General features: G+C 37.9%; 1 non-coding gene across 1 annotated transcript; it reads left to right on the forward strand.

The window, feature by feature from the left end:
• The first annotated feature begins 13986 nt into the window (after window positions 1–13986).
• On the forward strand, window positions 13987–14070 carry TRNAL-CAG (transfer RNA leucine (anticodon CAG)). Its single transcript has one exon. It is a non-coding gene; the product is annotated as a tRNA-Leu (tRNA).
• The last annotated feature ends 1360 nt before the right edge of the window (window positions 14071–15430 follow it).

Consider the following 15430-nt stretch of genomic DNA (forward strand, 5'->3'; position numbering starts at 1 on the left):
AGCAACGAGCTGTAAAAACCATACAGTACTGAAGAGACAACCTCTAACTGCCCCCTCAAGTAATCGATTTCGTACCCTGCTGGGGCCGCGGTGGCTCAGTGGTAGAGCGTTCACCTCTGGTGCTAGGGGTCTCGGGTTCAAACCCTGCTCCCGCCAAGTGAACTTTGTGGTGGACAAACACCGTGTGCGTGGGTTTTCTCGGGGTTCTCCCGTTTCCTCCCACTTTCTTCATTCCACCATTTCATTCATCTCTCATCTTCACCGTCTCCTTTAGCCTCACCGGCATAACCGTGGGACGTAAAACAAAAAAAAATCGTACCCTGCTCATTAAGGAACCTTCATTTGTCCATAATTGTTATAAACTTCTATCGATAAGATGCAGGTCAACGCTTTCTAGGTACAAATTATGAAGAAAACAAGTAGAAAGTGTCACATGTACACCACGTGAAAGGAGTTTGGTTTACATGGTGTGATATTTTCGCAATTATTATGTTGAAACCGAAAGTGGTTGTGGATTTTTACCACTTCCGGTTTTAGTACAGATGATTAGAGTGGAGATCGGAATATATTCTTGGAATGCTTAATTGATTGTAAAAAGCGCTTCTCGCTATCTATTACATTTTTATTAATCGGTTGTAGCGATCAACGTTAAAACCGTGGTTGATTTCTGCCCCTTCCGGTTTGAATAAATGGTTAAGAGATAAGATGGAATATATTCTTAGACCGCTAAATATATTCGAAAAATATATTCGTGAAACGCTTAACCGATAGCAGAACTCCACTTCTCGCTATCTATTACCGCTTTTGATCTATACTGGTCAATGTTAAAAGCGAATATAGTTTATTTTACCACTTCCGGTTTGAATATCACCTCTGCATCCGGTCAAAATTTATACAGACTTTCTTGTCTGCCAGACGGACACTGACCAGACAGGATAAACATACAGGGTGGACCATTCATCTTGATACGCTTTTGTGACTTTTAAACTAATGGATAAAAGAATGCTGAAATTTTGTACTACTATGCAAATATCAGCAGGAAGATATTATTTGGCATACTGTACGATATCAGAAAATTAACACTGTTAATAACTCAACTTAAGATTGGATTTTCTTTTAAATGGCACCAATCCAGCTGTTAAACATTTCAAATCTATATGTTAATCAAACACCTACATTATTACACTTATTATTAACTGTTGCAAACTAAGAACGATATAGTATCACAAAGAATCAAATTTTCGTGACCTTTATAACAGTAATGAAGCAGATGAGGCAATGCACATCAAAGTGCTCACGTATGGTAAGATAGCCCCACGACTTCAAAAAATTGAAACAAAGACTAGGTCATTCGTTTGTACCGAAAATATTTTCGTTTGTACCATTTTCCTTATAGGATTACTTGAGAGGTCAACTGGGGGGCTATCTTGGTGCCACGATAGCGCCCCCCCCCCCCGTATCACAGCACAAAAAATTAAAATACACCATTCGAAAGCAAATCGTTTGTACCGTTTGTACCTAAAAAAGTTTTGTTTATACCCTGATAGTTTTTTAAGAAAGAGGGGATGACATTTGGGGGGGGGCTATCTTGGCACTAAGATAGGCTCCGTAATGTGTATTTTTCCATGCCCATTAATAAGTATATGCGTTTATTCGTGCAAATTTATGTGTATTTAGAACTCTGCTTGTGAATATCCAAATAGAAAAAGAACTTTTTGGGAATAACTCAACATTAAAATTGAATCAGCGAGTGGGAAAACAGTGTGGCTCCAAAATAAGCCATTTGGAGGGAAAGGGAGAAATAACACTAACGGTGTAGAAGTACAAGTTGTAATGAAGAGCAGTACAATTAGCAAGACCTCGCACGTTATAGCAGAATGCTATAATGTCGACTGTACATTTGTGCCATCAACAAACGAAACTTCTTTCTTCAAATATCTCCAAATGCGTTTTGTGGACTAGTAGTGGTTTTCCATTCACCGATTCCAGTGGCGTATTTAGAGGGGGCTTCCGGTCTTAAGCCCCCCGAAATCTTACTTACTATAGTAAAGTATATGAAATATCTTGCAGAATTTTCGCATTTTCACGCAAATCCCCCCCCCGAAAGTTAGCAAAGCCCTCCCTGAAACAAAATTGTAAATACGCCACTGAGCGATTCAATTAAATTTTCTCTATTTCTGTCCTTTTCCGTAAGTAAATATCGTAAAAAGAATAACAAATTGTGTACAAAGTCAGAAAGAAACTGGATTGACAGAAATAACTGGATAGCTCAATTCTATATTCTAAATGAGACGAAAGGAAGAACGCGAAATATTGTGCCACAATAGCATGTAGGGGCATTCGCTATATCGTGCGAGGCCGTATGTAGAGCAAATTGGCAATCTGGGGGCGAAGCTCTACCTAGGCGAAGGTTAGTATAATATAATTTTATTGTTGTAAGCATAGGTAAATTATACCATGTTTCTAGGAACTGCATTTAAGAAGTTACCTAACAGAGCCAATTTCCTAGTACTAACCTGGTCTAATGCTTTTTTTTTTTTTTTTTTTTTACATACATACTTAATTACAATTTTTACATACTCATTTACACTGCAATAGTGGTTATTCGGACAAAATACCGTATACAGAGCATCATCCGAAAGAACATTTTCAACATTAAAAAGGTTAAAGACATGGCTACGATCTCGGATGGTGCAGATCGACTTAGCGACCTGGCATTACTATATACGCACCGAGACAAACGTAGATTACGATCGTGTCATCGACAGATCTCCAGGAACAAGAAAGGACGTAGATTTGAGTTTGTGTTGTAACTTTCATAGAGATGGACTGCAAAGTGGCTAAGGCCGTTGTGTGGTTTCTGCCCATCGTGGTTTTGGCCCGTAATTATTTTCAATTCGTGGGTATTCCCCAAAAATCATGAGTATGAGTCTAACGTTGAACTCTTTCTATGTATCTGACTCGCAAACAAAATCAAGAAAGACGAACGAACTCGAAAAAGTTTTTGAAATTGCTTTTTTAAATATTTAACTGAAACAAAAGAACACAATAACAATCGTAAAAAATGTGTACCGGTATATAGACTAGTATTTTATATTTTTAATAAACAATGCCTATGATATTTGTTTGTTTAACGTCCCATGGTTGTGCCAGGACGGCTAAAGGAGACTTTGACCTTCTGATTATAATGGAATCCGAACCACTTTTTTCGTTCAACTGTACCCCCACCGGGAATCGAACCCGGGATCACTCGCACCAAAGGCAAGCATGTTAGTAATTAGATCAAACCTTATTATATCTGAGATTAAAGAAAAACAACAAGTTTGTTTTTGTACTTTATTCTCCATTGGTGATTTCGTTTAAAGGTGAGAATTTTTCAAAATTAAATTTTAATTTGCATTTTTTCAAATATCTGATATTGTCGAATACTATCGCCAGTCGGAATGTTAAAGGAAATACAGTTTGTGTGCAGTAATGAACGAAAACATCACTTTGGTTTTACATTTCAGATCTTGTTTCCTTCATTTTGTTTTTTACTATTTATCACTATAATGGCTTATATTGTGATTCTATATAATTGTAATTCATATTTTAATTCATGTCAAATTTATACACATTTAGCGCTAGATCTGACAAAATTTCTGTTGAGTTAGTGTAAGAGAAAGTTTAGCATTGATATTTTTGTTATTACATTATTTGCAATAGTTTATTGAATAAATTATGCATTTGCCTTCGTAGTGATTTATATGGTTAAGGAGTACCTGGGATATATTATATTTATATAGGATTTATATCCACAATTCATTTCTTTATATGTTACTGCTGTAGTTTAACTTCAAACCGTCGCTCTGGGTTACTGTTAGTAGTACAGTACAAGGTTTAAATGCAGTGAGGGTTAGTATTATGTATTAGGAAGTGTATCCATTTCATTCTCCTGTACTCGATCTGTGTCCTTAAGTGCGCAAGCTAGTTCTTTTAAGGCAAAAACCATAACATTCTTATTTCGGGGGAAAGCCACGAAATGCATGTTTCGTCAATCACTACCATGGGGAATAATCACGGAACCACTAAGCATCCTTGGAGTTCAGTTTGATTTTTTTTTTTTTTAAATTTTCAATTTGCTGAATTATATCTGATGTAAACAGAAATGAAAGCAATATGTAAAGATTGATTCCCTATATTTTGGTTCAGTTGGAACAATGTGTGACTATTAAACATCAGTTTATAATTAATTATTGTATTATTTTATTATACCAAGAAATTTACATAGAAATATCGTCATGTCTTTTGTTATTTGTTGACATTTTGTATTATTCTTTATTCATGTATATTTTTGTTATTTATTTTTGCGTAGATCGAGTCTCTTTTTTTTTTCCATCTGTTGTCCCGCAATTGTTACTCAAAATATAAATGATTAGAGCAAATTGTACACTCTTTCGTTAAAATGAATGTCATCGTCAATACAGTATTTTCTTTTGTGCAAATACTGTGCAAGACAGCGCATTGATACAGTGCGGTGACTAGTGAATCATGACACCGCCATGCCTCCGAAACGAAAGTGCGTATTTAATTTAAATCTACAGAAAGAATATACTTTCATTAAAAAAAAAAAAAAAAAAAAATTCGGGTACCAAAATGGAATCTGGGAATCAGGTTTGCACCCACCCCCCGTCCAGTCCCGCATTCATAAGCGTCTGATTCTTGCAAAGAAAAATTATGGTCACCATGAGGGTACGATCATCTTTCAGGAAGCGAACCGCTCCCCCCCCCCCAAATGATCCTTCTGGATCCGCTAGCGATGGTATTATGGTCTCTTTATCAATTCGAAAGCCATCTATGTAATTGTTTCTGATACCTTTCTAACAAGTAATGGATATGAACGTGTCATCCGGACATCCGAGTCAAACCTAGTCCATTAGATAAACATAACAAAGATATGTTCGTGCACAAAAAATTAGGTGCTATGGACAATGGAGTAAGCCCCTGAGGCCCATTAGCCCTGTTAGTATAAAAAAAATCGTAGACTCGCAGTGAAATAGCTATTGGTTCTACACTGTTCATTGGAAAGTCATGGTTTATAGTTCATTCTCCTCAGCATAAAACAAGCTTTCCAGAGGTGCTACGTATTGACGCCCATATCGTACTTGAACTGAAAAAAATAGGAGAATGTAGGGAAAATTCTCTCCATAAATCCCTCTATAACTTTTGGCCCCCTCTGGAGTGGCCCCCGGGAAAAAGTACCCAATCCAAATGTATCTCGAAAAATACAGGGTGCGGCACGTAAAACCGGCCCGTCGTAATATTCTGGTATATTGTGTTTTTGGCAACACTTAAATAATCTACCTTTCTACCAAGAGATGGCGTGTCGAGGTCGGGTCGACTTACGTGACCTGCAGCAGTCACGTGCAGCCGCAGCCAGTGAAACTTGTCGAAACCAGTTGAATAAGTAAGCGGATAAGTGTTGTGCAAGAACTGAAGGAGCCTGACCTGCAGAAGAGGGTGCATTTCTGTTCATGGCTGTTGAGCAATGTTGCCAGTGGTTTCTTGGATCCACTAATGCTCATCATGAGTGACGAGGCGTGGTTCCACCTGTCTGGGTACGTAAATTCCCAAAACAACTGGTATTGGTCGACAGAAAATCCACACGCAATCCACCAGGTACCCTTGCATGATGAGAAGATTGGTGTTTGGTGTGCCATTTCCGCCACACGCGTTATTGGGCCCATATTCTTTGAGACGACAGTGAACAGTGACGTGTATATGGGAATCCTGGAGGAGTTTTATACACACTTGACCGAAGAGGAGCGTCAGTTATGTTACTTTCAACAGGGCGGTGCAACATGCCACACATCAGCTGCATCATTGTCCCTTGTGCATGAGATATTTACACCAGAGAGGACAATCAGCAAAGGCTTGTAGCCTCCTCGGTCACCAGACTTGTCCACGTGTGACTTTTACTTATGGGGACTGTTAAAGGGAAGAGTATACGAAACAAATCCACACACAATTGAAGAACTCAAGACCAGGATCCAGGATGTCACCAATAGCATTACAACACAAGAACTGACAAGGGTATATATGAATCTCCTCAACCGTGCTCACATGTGTGTTGAAGTGGGCGGAGGACACTTTCAGCACCTGCTGTGAAGGTGAGTAGTCATATTCAATACATTACATTTCATTTATGTGTTGTAGTTAATCATATTCAATACATTACATTTCATTTTATGTGTTCACTTTACGGGCCGGTTTTACGTGCCGCACCCTGTACTATAGGGGATAAGAAATGAGAGTATTAAGTTTTGTTTTGATGGACGGAATAGGTATGAGGGGAAAGGTTGTATACCAATACGCTCTGTACATACAAAAGCGAACTTATGACCTGAACTGTAAAGAGAATATAGCCCTAATATTAAAAATATAAACTCAATAATTATTCTGATATCAAGATTTGTACCATATTCTCTGTAAAAATGAAGCAAGCGTTTCAATAGTTATCACGCATATTGTTCCGTGACACCTAATTTTTTGTGGATGAACATATCTTTGTGTTTATCGAATGGACTAGGCTTGATTCGGATGTCTGGATGACACGTTCATGTCTGTTCTTTGTAAGCATTTTTTTTTTTCGAAATCAAGTTCTTCGGAAAAGTCAAATTTTCAATTTCTTCTAATTTTCTACTTGTTTATTGAATCGATAAACCTCGAACAACGGAATATTGCGTAGAAAAAATAGTGCGGGAGATTCTTGCAACAAATCAATCGCGTTATGAAAGGTATTCCTGTGTATAGGCAGCAAGAATTTTGTGATTAATATGGAAGTGAATAGTCAGTTTTATTTCTACCAGAACTATACATTTACACATACTATACTGTTATTTAGTGTAATACACTGTATGAGGATAAGCTCTATTGTTATGCAAAATTCTGTGAAGGTCACACGTGTTGACAATTTCCTTGTTCCTAGAATTTCATACTCAGCAAAATATGCTGCACGGTCAGAGTTGTTGATTATTTCCTGCTATTCAATGACAACTCAATTGTTCATTATATATAGGCTTAAGAAAAAAATTCCATTGGCATAGATAAAAATATTGGATGTAGGATACTTCTCAAATCTAGAAAATGAAATGAAATCTTTAAGTTTTACGTCCCACGATTATGTCGACTAAGCGAAAGGAGACGATGATGATGAGAAATGAATGAAATGGTGGAATAAAGAAAGTGGGAGGAAACGGAGAACCACGAGAAAACCCACGCACATGGTGTTTGTACACCACAAAGTTCACTTGGCGCGAGCTGGGATCGAACTAAGGACCCCATACACCAGAAGTGAACGTTCCACTACTGAGCCACCGCGGTTCCACTGCTCAAATCTAGAGTTAGAACTTGAGTGTATACCTATCAAAACTTGTAGCACTACACCAAAGCCGTAGCTAAAGATTTTGGCGCTCCTTAACGCTCGCTGCCGATCGGCCCCCTGTTTAGCTCTTGCCGTGTCTCGGTTAGATAGCATTCGTGCTTTTTAGCGGCCATCTAGCACAAGTTGGTTCGTGCTTTATGCACTACTTTTAATGCCATACGTCTACACTGTATTTCGAGTAATATCGCTACCAAGTGAGCCAGGGTCACAGCTAGTGATGGACAGTGGGAATATTTCCGGTGGGAAGGAAAATTAAAAATGGGAATATTCCCGGGTTTTTTCCTGGCATATAAATTCCCGGGAAGGAATTTATTTCTATTTCTTTATTTTATTTTCCAAATTATAAGAATCATATGACTAATAACTTTATTTTCATTTATTATCATTTACTTCTAGATTTTAAATAATTTGGAGGTTTAAAAATTGAAATTCGTTGACTTTACGTTAAATAACTAATTAATAATATGACTTTTAAAAAAATCCATTTCCATTTGCACTAGAAAGTAGCATAGTACTACTTTATAAGTGATGAAAAGGAACCAATTTGTAAGTAATCTAGTAATTCTGTAGAGATGGAGGCGAAGTACTATCAATACTTCCCGAACCATCGTTAGTAATAAATGTCGGTCTGTCTGTTGTCTCTGATTCGAATTTCGCTTTCTAAGAAAGAATCAAATATTGAATAAAGAAGTATGTGTAGTCGTAAATACATATACTTTTAAAATGTAACGTTTACATATCAAAATTAGAGTTGTTTCTCAAGATGTTTCATTAGTACCGGTGTTTCCGGACCTGTGTTAATTAGGATTTGTTTGCTTCTTTTTACGCGTGTCAAGCTTTATTGGCGAATTATTGTAACTCCTTGTATATTGTTCGAAACAGACTATCTTCTTAAATTAGTAATTTAATAGTGATCAGTAAGAACGCAGTAACAAAGCACAGTGTACCTCAAAACAACATTCTGTACTGGTATATTGCCATCCCATACAGTGGCAACCTTACGAATTTTTCGAGAGACTACGTATGTTTTATGGTAGTTACTAGTGCTGTCGAAATCGGTTTTTGAGAAAACCGAAAACCGGTTTTTGAAAAAAGTGAAATTTCATAAAACCGAAATGTCGGTTTTGAAAACCGCATTTGCGGTTTCGGTTTCGAAAACCGCTTTTGCGGTTTCGGTTTCGAAAACCGCATTTGCGGTTTTCGGTTTTCAGAAAATCGGTTTTCTGAAAACCGAAAACCGCAAATGTCACAAAAATTCTACAGCACTAATATCAAGTAACGACGAGAAAACAGCAAAGAATCTTTCCCCACACCGGCTTACAGTTGCCAGATGGAGGGAAATTTCCCTCGGCGGCGTAGGGAAAAATGATCAAAATTTGCAGAAGGAAAAGAAGGTATTTTTTCTTAAAATGTCCTAAAGTGTAGGGAAATTCTATATAAATATATAAGTTGCAATTTCTCAAAGAGGCACGGCTATCGTTATTGGGAAGTAAAAAGATACAGAATAAAATATGATCGGTGTTTCCGTCTAGTATAAACTATTGCAGGTGTCTGGGACTTGCGATAAGAAGCCAGTCGACACATGCAAAACCACAACATTCACATTTATCGGAGTAGCAACAAATCAACAATAAAATTGTGTATTGCGATAGAGATTTTCTTTCTTTTTTTCTCTCTCTCTCTCTTTCTTTATATTAAGAAAGGGAGGTGGTGCCTTTTTGTTAACTTTGTGCCAAAAGAAAGAGTGGCAGTACTTTTTTAAAAATATGGGGAAAGAGTAATAATAATATAAAAGATGTTAGTCTAAGTGGATGATATTTCAAATTGAATTTCGTGAGTTGCATGTGTAGTGATCTTAAATATGGATATACCTTATTTCTATTGAGTGTTGGCTTATTACCCTATTTTAGCGGGTACCACCCGATTTTCAGGTTATATATTCGTCCCCCGCTTAAACATATCTTAATCACGAGAAACCACCCTCTTTTTGGGATTGGAGAAAAATCTAAGAGGACTTAGTTGATAAAGTGTTGGTATGGTATATTCAACGTAAACCGCTACACCTTTGACAATCTCAATCGCGATTGAGTTAAATTTGGACTCGCGCTCAGGCTCAGGCTCTGGACTGTCTGAGCAGTGCGCGTGTGCAGAATCATTTGCTAATAAGAGATCTGCTCTAATGCACAATGGTTTTCTTTGTATAGTTCATGTGTTTTCTATGTAATGTATTGGAGGTTCTATACGAATGAATATTCGTTTGTAGATGTTGTAACAAACATACTTGAATTATTCATGCCTTCACAAGCTACAAGAATGCCGAACGGCAATTTCAAGTGTAACTTTAAAGACTCTTATAGAAGCGAATTTACGTTTCTTAGCCAGGGCAGAACTGAGTTTGAAGCAAAATGTACACTCTGGAAAACTGTTTCGTTTGAAAAGTAGGATGCAGAGAAGCAAATTGGACCTCCCCTGATTTTTATATATTTTGTAAACTTGATCACGAGGAACACGAATCTGAAGGCGTTTTGACATTCCGACCTCCGGAACTCGAGATATTAAAACTTAAAGTTTAATATAGACGCTATATGAAAAAAACACAATATTCTCTATACGAAACATATTATGTCCTGTGAGATATATAAAGGTAACCAAGAAAGTTCTGTCGGTTTTTGTGGAGTTCTGTGTAAAATTGACCCTCATACCGTGAGTTGAATGCGAATGGAGATAAGGCGAAGGTCAGTTGTTGGTGTGGGTATATCCGACATTCTACCTGGTTGTGGAAGTTCAGTTACACCGTAAATGTATGTAAGGACGGAGTGAATATGGAACCTCCACAGAGCGTCATAGGGGCGTGTATGCTGTACGAGTTCCAACTTGGATCAAACGCCACTGTAGCGGGGCGGAAGATACCTCAGGCCTTTGGTGAGGGTGTCGTGATTACGCAGACAGTGCAAGGGTGGTTTAGCAAGTTTAAGAACGGTGACGAAACACTTACGAAAGACGCACCACACGTGCCGGAAGACCAACACATGTACAAAGTGAGGATCTTCAGGTAGCAATTGAGCCGAACAGACATATGAGGAACTGGTGCTAACATTCAATGTTAGTCGAGAAACCATTCGCCAGCACCTCCATCAATTTGGGAAGCACTACAAGTTGGGTCTATGTGTCCCAGATGATTTGTTTCCGGGCCAGAAGGCTACGCGTGCTGACACTTGTGATTCTTTGCTGTCTCGTCTGAGGAAGGAGCCATTTCTGGACAGGATGTTGACATGTGATGAGAACTGGGTCCTGTACGAAGCTCCACGGCGCCGTCATCATTGGTTAAAATCCCATGAACCGGTTCCAAAACAGCTGAAATCAGCAATGCAACAGAAAGTCCTCCTGTGTGTTTGGTGGACTGCTCATGACATCGTGCATCGGGAACTGCTACCGGGCGGTCAGAGAAGAACATCAATGCAACTGTCTACTGTCAGCAGATGAGCCGTGTTCAAGAAAAACTCAAAACCCTGGAGCCAACACTTCTCAATCGCTAAGGGGTTCCCCCATTACGGGACAACGCTATGCCCCACATAGCTAGAATGAGCCGGAACACCATCCTACACCTTGGATGGGAAACACTATTACATCCGCCATACTGTCCGGACATTATACCGTCCGGTTATCACCTGTTCCTTTCCTTGGACACTCACTTTAGAGGACTCCAGTTCAACTCCGTAGTAGAGGTGCTAAATGCACTTGATACCTTCTTCGCTTCACGGCAAACCAAGTTCTACCGCGAAGGAATCCATGCCCATCCCGAACGTTGGCAGAAGGTCATTGATACTGATGGGTACTATTTTTGATCTTCCAGATACGTCTTAGGTGACATATCGATGCTCTAAGTGATAGGTCAAAAAGCGACAGAACTTTCTTCGTTACTTTTATACATATTACATAAAACTACTGTATAAGTTCTAGTATCTCGAGATCGGGAAATCGGAATGTCAAAATTCGTTCAGATAATTGCTAATTTTGGTCCAGTTTACAAAATATATAAAAATCAAATAGTGTCCTTTTTGCTTCCTGGTTACTTTATGTTCGAATATCTCGAGTTCCGAAATTCGGAATGTCAAAATTCCTTCAGATTCGTGTTTCTCGTGGTTTAGTTTACAAAATATATAAAAATCAGTTGGGGTCTAGTTTGCTTCCGTTTTCACTTGATGTTCGAATATCTCGAGTTCCGAAATTCGGAATGTCAAAATTCCTTCAGATACGTGTTCCTTGTGGTCTACTTTACAAAATATATAAAAATCAGGTGGGGCCCAGTTTGCTTCCATGGTCAATTTATGTTCGAATATCTCGAGTTCCTACATTCGAAATGTCAAAATTCCTTCAGATTCGTGTTCCTGGTGGTTTAATTTACAACATATATGTAAATCAAGTGGGGTCCAGTTTGCTTCCCTGCAGCCGAAAAGTACATTGAAAGTGTCGTCAAAGAAATAACTAAAAAAAAAAAAAGCTAAGGATCGAACGTCAGTATTTGTCACCCTAATTTAGCTGTGACTTTTACAACCATCGAACTATCCCTTTCGCACTGTGCTGCACATATTACCATAATAGTCTTGCAGCAAATAAAAAAAGTTAAAACACACATATAAATCAATACATTTGTCTCGATCGATAGATGCTTTCACAATTCTTAAAAGGTGTAATTAAAAACAGCAAACATTGTTTCTGCTTTGAAAAGGACAATCCCTTATAAAACCGCAAACACGGTTTCGGGCGGCTTTCGCTTTCGAAAAGAGCTTTTTCGGTTTCAGTTTCGAAAACCGCTTTTGCGGTTTCGGTTTTGAAAACCACTTTTGCAGTTTCGGTTTTGAAAACCGCATTTGCGGTTTCGGTTTCGAAAACCGCTTTTGCGGTTTCGGTTTTGAAAACCGCTTTTGCGGTTTCGGTTTTGAAAACCGCTTTTGCGGTTTCGGTTTTGAAAACCGCTTTTGCGGTTTCGGTTTTGAAAACCGCTTTTGCGGTTTCGGTTTTGAAAACCGCATCTGCGGTTTCGGTTTTGAAAACCGCATCTGCGGTTTCGGTTTTGAAAACCGCATTTGCGGTTTCGGTTTTGAAAACCGCATTTGCGGTTTCGGTTTTGAAAACCGCATTTGCGGTTTCGGTTTTGAAAACCGCATTTGCGGTTTCGGTTTTCAGAAAATCGGTTTTCTCAAAAACCGAAAACCGCAAATGTCACAAAAATTCAACAGCACTAGTAGTTACCAACCTAATTTGTATATAACATTTAAAAATTTAATAGCTATAATTATAATTTTAGCGGTAGGGTCAAGTCTAGAAAATCAACTTACATATACATTTAAACTGTTTTAGCGTTGTACAGGTAGGCCTATGTGGACTTTCTATATGAGGTTTTTTTCTACATATTTACTCGCATAAAACATATTGTAAGTAAACACATTCGTGCTTAGTCTGTAAATAGAATAAAATGATAATAAAATAAAATAATACCGTTCAGAGTATACATTTTAAAGAATACTCGAGAGACAAGAGTAATAAGCAGGGGCGTCATTTACGGGGGCAGGAAAGGGCATTTACCCCCCTGAGTTTGAGATTTATATAGATATGATTAATAGAATAGTAGTAGGTCAGTGAAAAACGCAAAATTTTACTTATATCAAGAGGTCTTAACCCTTCCCCCCCCCCAAGCCAAATCTGAAATGACGCTACTGGTAATAAGTATACTATGATAAAAACGGATTTTATTTTGAAATCACAATATAGTAATAGAATGCAATTTTCTTTATGTTTGTACATAAATTCCCGGAATATTCCCATTTTCGGGAATCTTCCCAGGGAACATTCCCGGAAAATATTTTCACGGGAATTTATCCATCACTAGTCACTACCTAGTACTTTGGGGGAGAAACTAATTAGTTTCCTCTTTCGATTTTCGTGTGATCCGGCGATACATCAGTACCGGTATACCTAATATCTGGGAGGATAGGAGAAAAGGTTCGAGGATCGAAACGAGCTGATAATTGGAGAAAAATTTATGCAAAAACTTTATTTCTTTTCTCGTCCAGTTTCCTGGGCAACATTAAATACGACATAATTATCATGAATAAAATCTTAAGTCTATCATATTATTTTCAATAACTGCAGCTACTTTGCCATCGATTATTTTAAGTTATGTACCTCTATTTACTTTCTATCAACACTATATGACAAAATAATAATTACGGCAGTTCCTTCTAGAGTAGGCAGGATATTAGTAAAGTTTAAAAAACATTCAGCGGTGTGTTTTTAAATTCTTGTATCTTTTACCGTGCTTTTACTTTCGTTCATACCTCGGAAAGAAACGATACTTCAATTCACGATACTTTTTTTTTTTTTAATATCATTTCTCATTATAAGGGATCAGCTTATAATGAGTCTGATGAAAAATTATAGAAGAGCAGAGCATGAGAGCAAACATATAAAAAAAACTTCGAATTACAACGCAATACAGCTCAAGGCCGAGCCCAGAGTACATCTACGCGAGAAATAGCTTTCTATGAATGCTTGCGTGGCAAGTCAGGATGGCCGAGCGGTCCAAGGCGCTGCGTTCAGGTCGCAGTCCGGTCTTCCGGGCGTGGGTTCGAATCCCACTCCTGACACAACTCTTTTTTTTCATCATTTCTAAATTATCATATTAATTATAGTATTTAATAATAAATACGTCTTATTTAGTTTGCTTATATCTAATTCACGAATACTGTTAGTATTATACATATTGTAGTATCCTTAAATTGCATGCCGAATTGTCATTTATATACAGTAACAACCGTATTTTGTTGTGAGTAATGCACACATTTTGGGCAACATTTTCGAAGGGGAAAATAAGGATGGGTAGCACTCAAGGGCGCCCATGTTGTGGTTTCCAAGGGGGGGGGCAAATACAAGCAAGGTTTCAAATATTGTTTCAAATTTTGCTATAAAAATTCTATTGGGCTTTCGATATTCTCAAGTACGATTTCCACTTGGAGGGCGAGCGCCCCCCTTGCCCCCCCTGATGGGCGTCCTATGTTTTTAGCTCTCATATTGTGTGTTTGCGCGGCTAAAGTGTTATTCCTGAAACCAATATTAAAGAAGTAGAAATTACCGGTAATACTATGCAACCCTACACAACCAAACAAGGGCGTCGGATTTTGAAAATCAGTATGAGTACTTTCACAGTTTACGAGCCGGGGGATCTCGGGGTATGGAATACCACTCGAACTTAGCAGGGGATTCGGGAGTCTTTTCTCACAAAATTGTGAAAATTTACCCTTTTGAAAATATAGTTTTAGGTATTTTTGCATGAAAATTGGTTTTTATAGTGGAAAATTTTTGAATGAATGTATGGTGACATAATCATGGAAGTTCTATGGTTCTAACCTTCAATCTAAGTTCTCTTCATACTATTCCGAACGGCGACCATTTAAGATAATAGGCTTGGGTTAAAAAAAAAAAAAAAAAGAAAGAAAAAAATAACACGGAAGGATGCTAGTCCGTCATATATGGGGGTGCTCGAGCACTGGAGCCTTTGAAGTCGGCGCCCCTGTAACCAGATTTATTAAACTTACCATTGTTATGAAAACAATTATTGTTATTTCCAAGTATAAAGAACCGAATAGTGACATAAGTGCTAACCTCAGAGCAAGCACTTGTTTACTGCATGGCGCTAACTTTATTAAATACAAGTATTGATAATATTGAGTGAACAGTGCTTAATTTCTGTTTGTGTACTTTACGTGGGAACTAGCAACCTACGTTAGCTGATAGGCTATTTTTCAAAAGTTGAGAAAAAGAAATTAGTCAATCGTTCTCATATCAAGAAAGTTTTAACCCCACAGTTACGAGTAGTGTGTGCGTCAATAGTATACATGTCATCGTTAGGAAATATTGTTAGTAAACGGGAGTATTTTGTCACATATATAACACATAAGTCTAAATAAATAACAATTTTTCTTCCAGCAAAATTAAAACTGTTAACTA

This window comes from Thermobia domestica, chromosome 18 (genome assembly GCF_964235325.1).
Source record: "Thermobia domestica chromosome 18, izTheDome1.hap1.1, whole genome shotgun sequence".
In the NCBI taxonomy this organism is placed as follows: domain Eukaryota; kingdom Metazoa; phylum Arthropoda; class Insecta; order Zygentoma; family Lepismatidae; genus Thermobia; species Thermobia domestica.